The sequence below is a fragment of the Coregonus lavaretus genome (assembly GCF_964263955.1).
Source record: "Coregonus lavaretus genome assembly, chromosome: 8".
NCBI classification, from domain to species: Eukaryota; Metazoa; Chordata; class Actinopteri; order Salmoniformes; family Salmonidae; genus Coregonus; species Coregonus lavaretus.
Genome location: NC_139995.1, coordinates 54,929,110 through 54,941,138, shown reverse-complemented (window position 1 = coordinate 54,941,138; position 12,029 = coordinate 54,929,110). Strand labels below are relative to the sequence as shown.

The 12,029-nt window shown below is 42.3% G+C and overlaps 1 pseudogene across 1 annotated transcript; it reads right to left on the bottom strand.

Moving 5' to 3' along the window:
* Nucleotides 1-8,167: 8,167 nt before the first annotated feature.
* Nucleotides 8,168-10,141, bottom strand: LOC311134097 (annotated as a pseudogene). The gene is made up of 4 exons (XR_014615396.1): nucleotides 9,651-10,141; nucleotides 9,340-9,420; nucleotides 8,750-9,133; nucleotides 8,168-8,294 (listed from the first exon to the last, which is right to left on the bottom strand). The product of XR_014615396.1 is annotated as an uncharacterized misc_RNA (transcript).
* Between the last annotated feature and the right edge of the window lie 1,888 nt (nucleotides 10,142-12,029).

Here is a 12,029-nt window from a genome sequence, read left to right as displayed (position 1 = left end):
GCGATTTCAGTCAGGTTGAAAATCGCCCAGAAGTCTGTCATAGACTCCCATGTAAAATCTATTTTTTTCAAATTTCAGAGCCTTCAATACAATCTCAATGGGTGTCTGTGGGCTTGCACTTACGCGCTTTCGTCATACGTTACGTAACCATGAACGTAACTGAGAAAAGAGTGGATTGTTTGAAAGAAGTTCCTTTTTGTCGGCGAACAAATGAAGATAAATTGGCAACGAAACAATTAGGACCTCCCAGACCAAATTTAATAATTCAACAGGTTTCTACTAAAGGCGGAAAGTCCTACACCCGAGGATTTTCCAAAAATTGGTACGAACGAAAAAAGACATTGCCACTCACTCAACTGGATGACGAGGGATACAGGCTAGCTGTCCGCCGCCACAACGATGAGGTTAGTGTTGATAATCACAAGTTTACTGGAGAACCAACTGAGACCAAGTAGAGACTTTGGACAGGGTGGATATGGTGTAATAAAGGCAGTTTATTCAGAGGTAAATATATCTGGAATCGCGTTCACGGACCCGTTCGTCAAACTCTTAGGGAGCTATAAATTAAGCCCCATTACTTACCATATCAGATAAGAGAAATTGCTGCAGCTACATATATTTTACATCCTGGCCCTACATAGTTCACTATTTGCATCACTTACCAAAATATTACATGTGGTCATATATGCTTGGAAAGTGGAGATGCCATAGAACGTCAAAAAAGTAAACATTGCTGGAGACACATTGCCGTTTTGGAGAAGACATCGCGTTTGCTAGCGAAGAGATTTGTTGTGGCAAATGAACTTGGGCTGGGAATTGCCAGGAACCTCACGATAAGATATATGCATCAGCATTGCGAGTCTCATGATTCTATACGTATTGCGATTCGATACTGTGATTTTATTGCGCACCATATGTCTGTTGCAGAGGGATCAGAAAGCCATGAGAACGAGTTTTGATCAGTCATGGAAATAAAAGTGCTGAAAACAAATTGGCTCCCAATGTGAAAAGATTGAGAACAAGCTATGAAGGAACAATAATGGTGTTTTGGTGCAGGTACAGCCAACTAGCGCTAAAATATTGCGATATTGTCAATACAGTATATCGTAAAGTATCACTATGTAACTCGATTTCTTTCACCCCAATCCCTCAAATTAACGGTAAATAACTGAATTGTTTGCCCCACATTTAGCTAAGATGATTAGCTAGCCAGCTAAAATGTTTTATTTAGTTAGCAGTCGCATCTACAATAGTTTACTGTCAATAACATGTCTCCAAAAATGACGTGGTGTCTCCAATTGTGTTGACATTTTACAATTGCAATGCGCATCCATGAGTATCCACTTTCTGTAGCTCAGCTGGTAGAGCATGGTGCTTGTAACGCCAAGGTAGTGGGTTCGATCCCCGGGACCACCCATACACAAAAATGTATGCACGCATGACTGTAAGTCGCTTTGGATAAAAGCGTCTGCTAAATGGCATATTATTATTATTATTATTATTATTATCTGAAGAGAGCCCCGAAACATTGTGTGCAGACATTTTATGCAATAAATGAAGTAGGTTCAATCTAGTAGTTCTGATCTTCTGATTGGTCCTGATGAGTTGGGCGAGGTCACCTCCAGGCTACTGTCACTGTTGCATTGGCTCTGAGTCGGGTTCTCTGTCTTCAAATGTTCAGCCTAAGAGAGGGGATTTTTGTGTGTGTGTGTGTGTGTGTGTGTTTAACAGTGATGATGTGTGTGTGTGTGTGTGTTTAACAGTGATGATGTGTGTGTGTGTGTGTTTGTGTGTGTGTGTGTCCTCAGAGCAAGAACTCGTGAGTTGGAAGAACTGAGAGGCCTATGGCGTGGGTGTTGTCCTTGGCCACCTGCTGACAAGGCTGACAAGATAGGACCCTTTTGTCCATTGTTATTGGATAGGAACAGAACTTATAACCAGCTCCTGACCTAAATAGATCTTAGCACAACATTTTACTCAACATATCATATTCCATATTCACTATAACAAATATATTTACTACGACATTAGCAAGAACCGCCACATCCTCAGCCGGCTAATCCAGTGTGTGAAATTTTGCGGAGTGTTTGAGTTAGCTTTGCGAGGCAAAGATGAAACTGAGGGCTCCACCAACCCTGGTAAGCCAACACTTTTGAGATCAGTCAATAAATGCTTCTGGTATTGACTTATATGCTGCCCCTGTCTTCATGTTGTTGCTGGACATATCTTTTTTTAAATGTGTGTAGGTCACCTAAATCATCAGAAAAATTGCCCCTCCTGAGAATTTTTTAAGGAGCCGCCACTGGTTGCAAAAATACATGTACGCTAGTGATGTGCTGTTCACGAAAGATTCGTTATTTTTCATCCACTCCTTTTACTGAATCGAGAGTTTTCTTGTTTTGTATGCTTTGTACAAAATAATAAAATGCAGGACGACAGGATATTTATAAACGTAGCTCTTTATTGACTAGCTATAACTGGCATGTTCATGTGTCTCTGGCCATGATCGTCTTAGAATGACCTCACCACCTGGGTGGTCTTAAGCCAATCATAGCACAGTATGATTTGACAGTAGAATGCATCCAATTACAATTCAGTATGCTGACACATATGAATATTACATCCCCCTTCTTTAAAAATAAAATAAAAAATATGTAGAACAAATAAAGCGTTTCTTTTGAATACATGCTCTGTAGTTTGAACTCGAGGTAAGTAACCATTTAAACTGCACCAACTGCATCAACATAACAGACTGAAACAATGATTCAGCATACTGTTACTTTTAGAACAAATATTTCTCAGCAACTCAGCTTCTCACTGTAGCAATGACATCTCAACATATCAAACAAATACAATACCAAAGCATTTCAAGTGAACTTTCAATAACAACCACATTTCACAGGTCTAGGACAGCTCTAGGCTTGACCTCTCTTCCTGACCTGGTGTGATATGAAGCTGAGTATGCTTCTGTGTCAATCAACAGTTCTATTCTACTGTCATATCATACTGTGCTATGATTGGCTTAAGACCACCCAGGTGGTGAGGTCATTCTAAGATGATCATGGCCAGAGACACATGAACATGCCAGTTATAGCTAGTCAATAAAGAGCTAAGTTTATAAATATCCTGACGTCCTGCATTTTATTATTTTGTACAAAACATACAAAACAAGACATGGTGTCAGAGTAAAAGGACTAAAAGATGGATTTTGCTGGAGTTCCTTCACCTCGAATGGATTGGGGGTCTACAAATCTACCCGATGCATGGCGTAAGTTCAAACAGCATGTGGAGCTGATGTTCACGGGTCCTCTGAAGGAAAGAGGAGAAGAGGAAAAGTGCAGCTACCTGCTCCTCTGGATCGGTGAAAAAGGGAGAGACATTTACAACACATGGACACTTCCGAGGCTGAATCAAAGGTACTGAAAACATACTACGATCGTTTTGAAGCATATGTTGTGCCAAAGACCAATACAATTTTCGCTATGTACAAATTCCATGAGAAAGTACAAGGCGCTAGCGAATTGTTTGAACAGTTTGTCACTGAGCTGCGTCTGCTTGTGAAAGACTGTGATTATGCAAACAAGGATGAGATGGTCAGGGACCGTATTGTATTTGGAATACACTCACCGCGAGTGAGAGAGAAACTTTTGAATGTTGGATCAGAGCTAACGCTGGACAAAGCTATCGACATTGTGGGGATCTATTCTCTTACAACTAGATGTGATGCCTAGCTTAGAAAGAATACATTAATGATTCAACATAATAGGTTTGTGCTGTACTGATATAGATTGTTTAACATAACAAGCTGTGATTAATGTGAGGAACCGTTAGGGGGTAGGCTGAGACAGACTTGTGACTCACACACACACACACTGCCTCTTTGTTAAACTGCTCAAGGACATGTGTACTGCTACAATGAAGAAGAACAAACTATGTCTGAGGTTGCTGACTCGAGACAAGTTGTAAAGATAGCAACTAATGCCCGGCAACAGTGAAGCGCCAAGGGTCTGGGACCAGCCTGAGCGCCAACGATAGGTTGGGTAAGTTTAAACCACACCCAGCCTCTATTCTGACAGGCCCAGCAGGGAGCGGGAACTATCTCTGCCAGAGTATTTAAAGAAGAACTTATAACAACGGCTCAGTTCTCTGACTGCCCTGCGTGGTGTTTCAGTGAGCCCGTATATACGAACATCATATTTACCATTCAAGTGTTTGCATTAATTAAAATACTATTCTATCTTAGAAGACGTGTATTGACCTCTTTTTGTTCCTATACCAGATTTGAATTGACGCAACTTGACAACATAGCCAGATCTCACGAGCTAGCACAGGTTCAGATGAAAACTATGTTGGGCGGCAGCACGAGCGCGTCACGTGAACAAGCAGTGGACGCAGTCAGGCAGACATCAAAGCACACCTCCAGTGCCCAGAGAGCATGTTTCAGAACGGAGACAGACAGAACTCCAAAACAGGTCGACACAGACTCCAAATGCCCCAAAACATGTGGATATTGTGGATACAAAGTGCATGGCGAACAGGGGAATTGCCCAGCTAAAGGCAAACAGTGTACTAAATGTGGAAAATGGAATCACTTTGCAAGCAAAAGTGTGCAGAGTTTACCGTGGAAAAACAGTACATACAGTGAGTGAAGATGAAATGTCAATCAAAGAGTCAAATGCTGATGAACTGTTTATTGATTCAGTGACACAGAAAAGTCAGATATCAGAGACAGAGCAAGCCTTTGCTGACATTGAAATAGGAAGACAAGGCACAGAGCTAAAATTCAAACTAGACACTGGTGCACAAGTAAACATTATTCCTCTGAGTAAGTACAGAAGCTTGACATCTGAGTGTGAGCTACAGCCCACCACGCACAGACTGACTGGTTATGGTGGTGAACAGCTCCCAGTAAAAGGCACATGCACTCTCAAATGCAAATACAATACCAAAGCATTTCAAGTTAACTTTCAATAACAAGTTTACAGTCCGGAACTCTTTTAGGGCAGCGATCCGCCTACACCCTTTGACATTTCACAGGTCTAGGACAGCTCTAGGCTTGACCTCTCTTCCTGACCTGGTGTCATATGAAGCTGAGTATGCTTCTGTGTCGGTCAACAGTTCTTGTGGTGTTGCAGGTACGTATGGTGTATGTTGTGTTGGGTCTGTGTTTAGTCCACCCCGTTCTCTTTCAGGGGAACAGTCCATCCCTTCAGTGTGTTGTTCTTTTGTGTTCAGTAGGTGACGACGATTGCGGCGGTACACCGCTCCTTCTGCGGTGCGAACGTGATATGAACGTTCAGTGTCAGCTGGTTGGATGACGACTGCTGGTTTCCAGTAGCCATGCTCCTGGATTCTAACTGACTCTCCGTCGTTCAGTGGTGGCAGTGGTCTGGCTGACCTGTCGTAGTATCGCTTTTACTGTTGTTGTCTCTGTGCACGTTTTGCATGCATTTCCTTGTAGCTGACGACCTCAGGTTGCAGCTGCTGGTTGGTGCTGGGAAGGTTTGAGCGAAGTCTGCGGCTCATCAACAGCTGGGCTGGTGATTTGAAGTTGTCAACTGGAGTGTTGCGGTATTCAAGGAGACTGAGGTAGGGGTCTCTCTTGTCTGCTTTTGCTTTGTCCATGAGTGATTTAGCGATCTGCACAGATCAACGGAATCATTTTCAAGCTCTTTATTAACTAGCTATAACTGGCATGTTCATGTGTCTCTGGCCCATGATCATCTTAGAATGACCTCACCACCTGGGTGGTCTTAGCCAATCATAGCACAGTATGATATGACAGTAGAATGCATCCAATTACAATTCAGTATGCTGACACATATGAATATCACAAGAGTCATGAATAATTTTTTTCTGAGTGACTCGTTAATTTTTGTCGTTTGTTTGACCTGCTGGGCACAGTGACTACAGCAGGATTAATATGCTCTCTGGCTCATGGCTCCAGAGACTTGCTCTGACCAACAACTGTACAATAGATCATGCTGCACCGCTGACAGCAATAATATCATAGAGAAGAAAAAGTCATGTTTAGAACTGGTAATTGATCGCATGGTACAATAATAAATTATGGGCACAGCTTTGTAGAACCAAAAACATACACAGTCTCTGCATGCTTTGGGCATTACTGACTCAAATGAACGAAATGAGTCAGTCAGAAGATTCGTTATTTTTTACTGAAGGAGTCGAAAAGATCAGAGTTATTAAAAAGAGCCGAACTTCCCATTAATAATTTACACATACACGTTATTCACTCATTTCATCCAAACTGCTCGGGTGCGTCAACGTCGTCAGCATAGACAGGCGCTAAAATAGAACTTGTTCTATCAGAGAGGAAGAGGAAAAGAGAGGCCCAACTCGGCGGAAGATCTGTCTTCCTCCAACATTGTGGCGTTTTTTCCATTGTTTCACTCACTAAGCAAGGAATTTTTATATGGAGGTCAATGAGTGTCGAATTTGGTCAACAACAAATAAATGAATGGTTTATTTACTACTTGATGTTTATTGAGGTTTATTTGATCCAAAATAAGTTTCGTACTGCTTAAGTTGTTACGAGTGTACTTATATAAGTAGGACACGTGACAACTTTGAGCGTATCTCTCCATTGAATACAGGCGGCTGACGTCATCAACCCTCATCGAATATTCAAAAAAAGATTACAATAATGAGATGTATCCACCAATCCAAAGAAAGGATAGGCGGGAGCTAGACAGCCGGCCGTGCCACTTTGTTGACAACGACTCCCATTGTTAGGGTGGAGAGACGTGTATCTTGTCAGTATATCCATAACCTTTGGTTCTATTTCAGATGCTTGATGAGCTGCAAGTCCTGCCTCTCCCATCTCCTCATTGGTTTTTAGGACATAGTAATCCATGTGGGTGATTGAAAGATGAATAAGGTACACACTCCAGTCCAGTTGGTGGTGGTATTGCATCTTAAAGTTGGTTGCCAACCGCCATAGAACATCCACAGAAGAAGAAGCAGAAGAACTAACTAGGAGAGATTAATCAAAGAAAGGACCATATGCATTTCGGGTAAAATAACAGCCCAATGTTTATCTCCCAGGACAAATGAGCTAGAAACAGCAAGCTAGCTGAATGTCCATGAATATTTCATGTGCGTTTCGACCGTCCCCAAATTAATATAGTAAGGTTCACAGTTGGTTTTGGTATTTTAACCTGCGTGTCATGAACGCGTCTGGTGGAGATATACAAAATCAACATGCTCACGATGATACGCTGCTGTTTTGGTCTGGTATGCATGTTATTGTGACGTTTTAAAGATAACAACCTATTATCAGGTCGAGCATTGGTCAGCACAGTGACCAATGGGAAAGTACAATCAAGCTTGAAGACATGGCCTATTCTAGCAGATGACTAACACAAGGTTTGGCGCCTTAGATACAATGTATTAAAATACTAAAGTATCTGCTTCATGTAACCATTGACCAACTTAAATGTCACTTTGTTTATAACGGACCGATTTAGGCAGAGGCTGCAGAGCAGAGCATTCGTATGATGAACTGTTTGGTTTAATCAACAGACCAATATGGAGCCTATAGGTTATGTTTTGAAATACTTTGACCAACTCACAGTAGGGAGAAATCATGACAGGCTGACAATGAGCTTCGAAAATCATTTTTATTATTTTGTGTTCATATAATGGACATCAGTTATTTCAATAAGAACAGCCTTAATTGAACGATGAGTATGTTCAAACTGCTTGTTGTAGGTAATAAAGCTTTTGCCTACAAAGTTAAGAATATTGCTTGAAATTAAGCAACATAGATAATGGTGACTAAAAGGCACAGTAGGTTCCCAAACAGAATAACTATTCAAATATCTATAGGATATAATCTAGCTTCAAAACACAGACAGTAGGCCTGTAAAGAAATGCATTGAATTAATTTTTCCAGGTAGAGTTATGATGTGTAGGCTACTCTACATTCTGTAAGTTTAAACTCAAACAATATACTGTTTTTTTTTTCATTGTTTAGTCTTGTATTGTATAGGTTTGTATTGCATTATGTATTATATTGCATTGCATTGCATTGTATCCTATTAACTCTTTTAAATGCAACTCTACACACTCTTAGCAGGACGTGGCATCACCAGTTTCAGCCCAATATCGATGACACAGGATGGCATGTAAGGGAGAGGGATCCATCCAAACTTGGCGTCCCAGCCGGCAGTGTAGCGGGTACTGCGGTAGGCAGACACCAAGGCATGCTCCATGCAGTTAGTCACTTTACTCAGGTCAGAGTCACAAGCTGCATTCATGATCAACCGCTGGATCTGGATAGGTTGGGGGAAAAAAGGGATATTGTTAAAACTGTTAAGAATTTGTACAGCCAATGGTAGGACTACAGAGGAGAGGAAAGCGCAGAGGGAAAAGGAAAAGTGAAGAGGAGAGGGGTTGAGGCCTGAAACCAACTGGATGATAAGCTGGCCGTAGTATGATAGCCAGGATGGTCATATTACGTGTAGTCTTGAGACAAATGTCAATGGGATTTTCTACTAATGAGAGTTATGTTGCTCTTTAACATTGTATAATGTTGTACTATTGTAGCTCAGTGAAAAGGGGACTATAAGAGTCTAAGACATTGTTCTACGGCAGGTAAATACCGCAATACGGGTTTGGTTGAATTGAGCTTTGTGATGACTACTATAGATATGTTATTGTGATAGTACCTGGAAGATTAGCCCTCATTGTGGGCTTACAAAGATCCAAACAAACTATAGTAGCCTACCTGAGGCAGTCTGAGAAGGACTCCAGAGCGAACTTAAGAGATATCCCCTGCCGTTAGCCGCCACCCTGCCCAGCACTGAGGCCACGTTGATGATCCTGCCGTGGGCCTGTTTGATGAGGGGCAGGAAGGTGCCACGTTGACGATCCTCCCCTGGGCCAGTTTGATGAGGGGCAGGAAGGTGCCACGTTGACGATCCTCCCCTGGGCCTATTTGATGAGGGGCAGGAAGGTGCCACGTTGACGATCCTGCCCTGGGCCTGTTTGATGAGGGGCAGGAAGGTGCCATGATGACGATCCTGCCCTGGGCCTGTTTGATGAGGGGCAGGAAGGTGCCACGTTGACGATCCTGCCCTGGGCCTGTTTGATGAGGGGCAGGAAGGTGAGAGTCATCTCTGTCACCCCCGTCATGTTGACCTTCAGGGTAAATTAATTGTGGTCCTCTGTAGCTCAGCTGGTAGAGCACGGTGCTTGTAACGCCAGGGTAGTGGGTTCGATCCCGGGACCACCCATACACAAAAAATGTATGCACGCATGACTGTAAGTCGATTTGGATAAAAGCGTCTGCTAAATGGCATATTATTATATTATTACTGGTATAGGCCTCCAGCCTCATCCACTCTGAGGGACCCATGGGCAGGGAGCGCCCCTCGTTGTTCACGATACCCCACAGTCCTGGAAGAGGGGGAGGAGAGAGAGAGATATTAAGATATTGTTTAATAAGAAATGTTTTCAGCTTTGGATTCACTGTGTATTTCAAGTCAAGTGCATCTGTTTTATTTGACACAACTGCTGTTTAAGTCATGCGTAGGCCCATGTGTTTTTCTTGACCCTTCGACCAGACTAGGATAGGTTACAGCTAGGAAACATAGTTTTTACTAGTCAGGAACATAGGTGGAAAAAACTCCTGGCCCTAGCAGTGAGTAACATAAACCCCACTCCATATGGTCTCTCAACGTTATCTCCAACTTCCTGCTTGGTGTACTCCATGGCTTTCTGTATACTGGCGGTGCTCGTCACATCTAGGAGAACCGTCTTCATGTACGGCCCAGTCGCACTCTTCAGATCATCAGCCCCTTTCTCTGTCAGACACCCAGCTATCACCCTGAACCCCCCGCCGGTCCAGCCTCTTACAGAGCAAGTTCCCAAAGCCAGAGTCACACCCCGTCACACCAACACATACTTCTCCTTGATGTTCTCTACTTTCAGACTGTCTCTGTACAGCCAGCCTAGCGTCCACAGAACCGCGAAGGTAGCAACGCCATAGATTATCCCTGCTGGGGAAGAGGAGAGCACAGTGAGGGGTTGTAGGGTGGTAGCGAGGGTGAAATATGAAGTTGATAGAATGGTAGTTAAGACCTGACGTTAATATCAAATCAATATCTACGTTTGGTATTTGATTGAGTTGTCAACAACCATGAAATGAACTTGAAGCAAACCAAACCTTGAAGTCCCTGAATCGTTATTGGTTTGTGCTTGAAATCTAGGTTGAAATTAGACTGTATGTTGATGGCTTTTTTTTGCAAATGCAACAAAACAAATTAATTGATGTTCAACGTCATGTATGTTGAAATATGACATTGATAGAATGTCATGCCAATATTATGACATTGATCAAAAAGTGAGTGGGTTTTTTCATGCGGGTTCACATAGGCATTTCCAAAAGAACAATCCTAGGAATTAAATGGAATCAATAAATCTTACCCTAAATACTGGTACACAGAATCAATATCCATGAGGTCTGGGAGAGAATTTTATGGAGGTGTAGAAAAATTAATCCCTGCAGGAAGTGTTAGGCTTGGAAATAACACACATTACAAATGTTGTCAACGCTACCTTAGCAAGTCGTGTTCAGTCGAACCTGTTGCTGTAGTCTACGTGTCCTGCTGTAACATTGTATGCTGATCAGCTCCTATATCTCTGTGCTTATTTGTGTAAATATTCACTGAAGTGGTCATTGCCAGATACAGGTCTGTTTGCCTTTTTTGGATTCTCCCTGACGTTGAGGAGCCCCCCCCCTTATTGGGGGTGTCTTGCTAATTGCCTATAATTTCCACCTGTTGTCTATTCCATTTGCACAACAGCATGTGACATTTATTGTCAATCAGTGCTGCTTCCTAAGTGGACAGTTTGATTTCACAGAAGTGTGATTGACTTGGAGTTACATTGTGTTGTTTAAGTGTTCCCTTTATTTTTTTGAGCAGTGTATTTAAGCCTCTCAAAACCTATTAGCCTCCCAGCAGACTTATTAGGCCTGGGGTGGAATAGATTGGGACATCCTGGAATCACACGGGAGAAAGGGAAGGAAGGTGCACGGACCAAGGAGGATTTTGGGGGTACAGACAGTCACACAAATACACCAATAAAAACACCTGTTGGAGGGGATATTACCCGGCACACTTGTAACTACAGTATGTTAGCCATAAAATCACTAATTAAATGTACATCACATAGGTCGACCGGTTGATATATTTGATGGTGAGAGGACAGTAACTATTGTGATGGTAAGAGGAGAGTAATTAGTGTGATGGTCAGAGGACAGTAACTAATGTGATGGTTAGAGGATAGTAACTAGTGTGATGGTGAGAGGACAGTAACTAGTGTGATGGTTAGAGGACAGTAACTAGTGTGATGGTGATGGATAGTAACTAGTGTGATGGTGAGAGGACAGTAACTAGTGTGATGGTTAGAGGACAGTAACTAGTGTGATGGTGATGGATAGTAACTAGTGTGATGGTGAGAGGACAGTAACTAGTGTGATGGTTAGAGGACAGTAACTAGTGTGATGGTGAGGATAGTAACTAGTTTGCACCTCTTTGTTTGAGGCGGGAATAAAGGACTTAACATTTGACATTTTAGTCATTTAGCAGACACTCTTATCCAGAGCCACTTACAATTAGTGAATTAATCGTAAAATAGGTGAGACAACAACATATCACAATTGTAGCAAGTACAATTGTTCATCAAAGTATTTATCAGGAAAGTAAGTGCATTGTCTTTTTGGTCTCATCTCTTTCTGTGCTGTTTGCACCTTTCCATTTACACACACCAAGCCCCTCCCCCTGCCTCTCACAACAACGACGATGACAGGTCACATCTTCCTCTCTGACAAGCGGTTTCAACACGCTATTTGCATTTGAGGTTTGGTCCAACAGAATCGGTCATATGGACAACGAAACACATTTGAGACATTATTTTACTGTAATAGAGGAGAAGTGAATCTTTCTACCGATACCCTTTTTATGTCTCAACTCCTCAAATTGAGCACAGAGCAGACACTACTA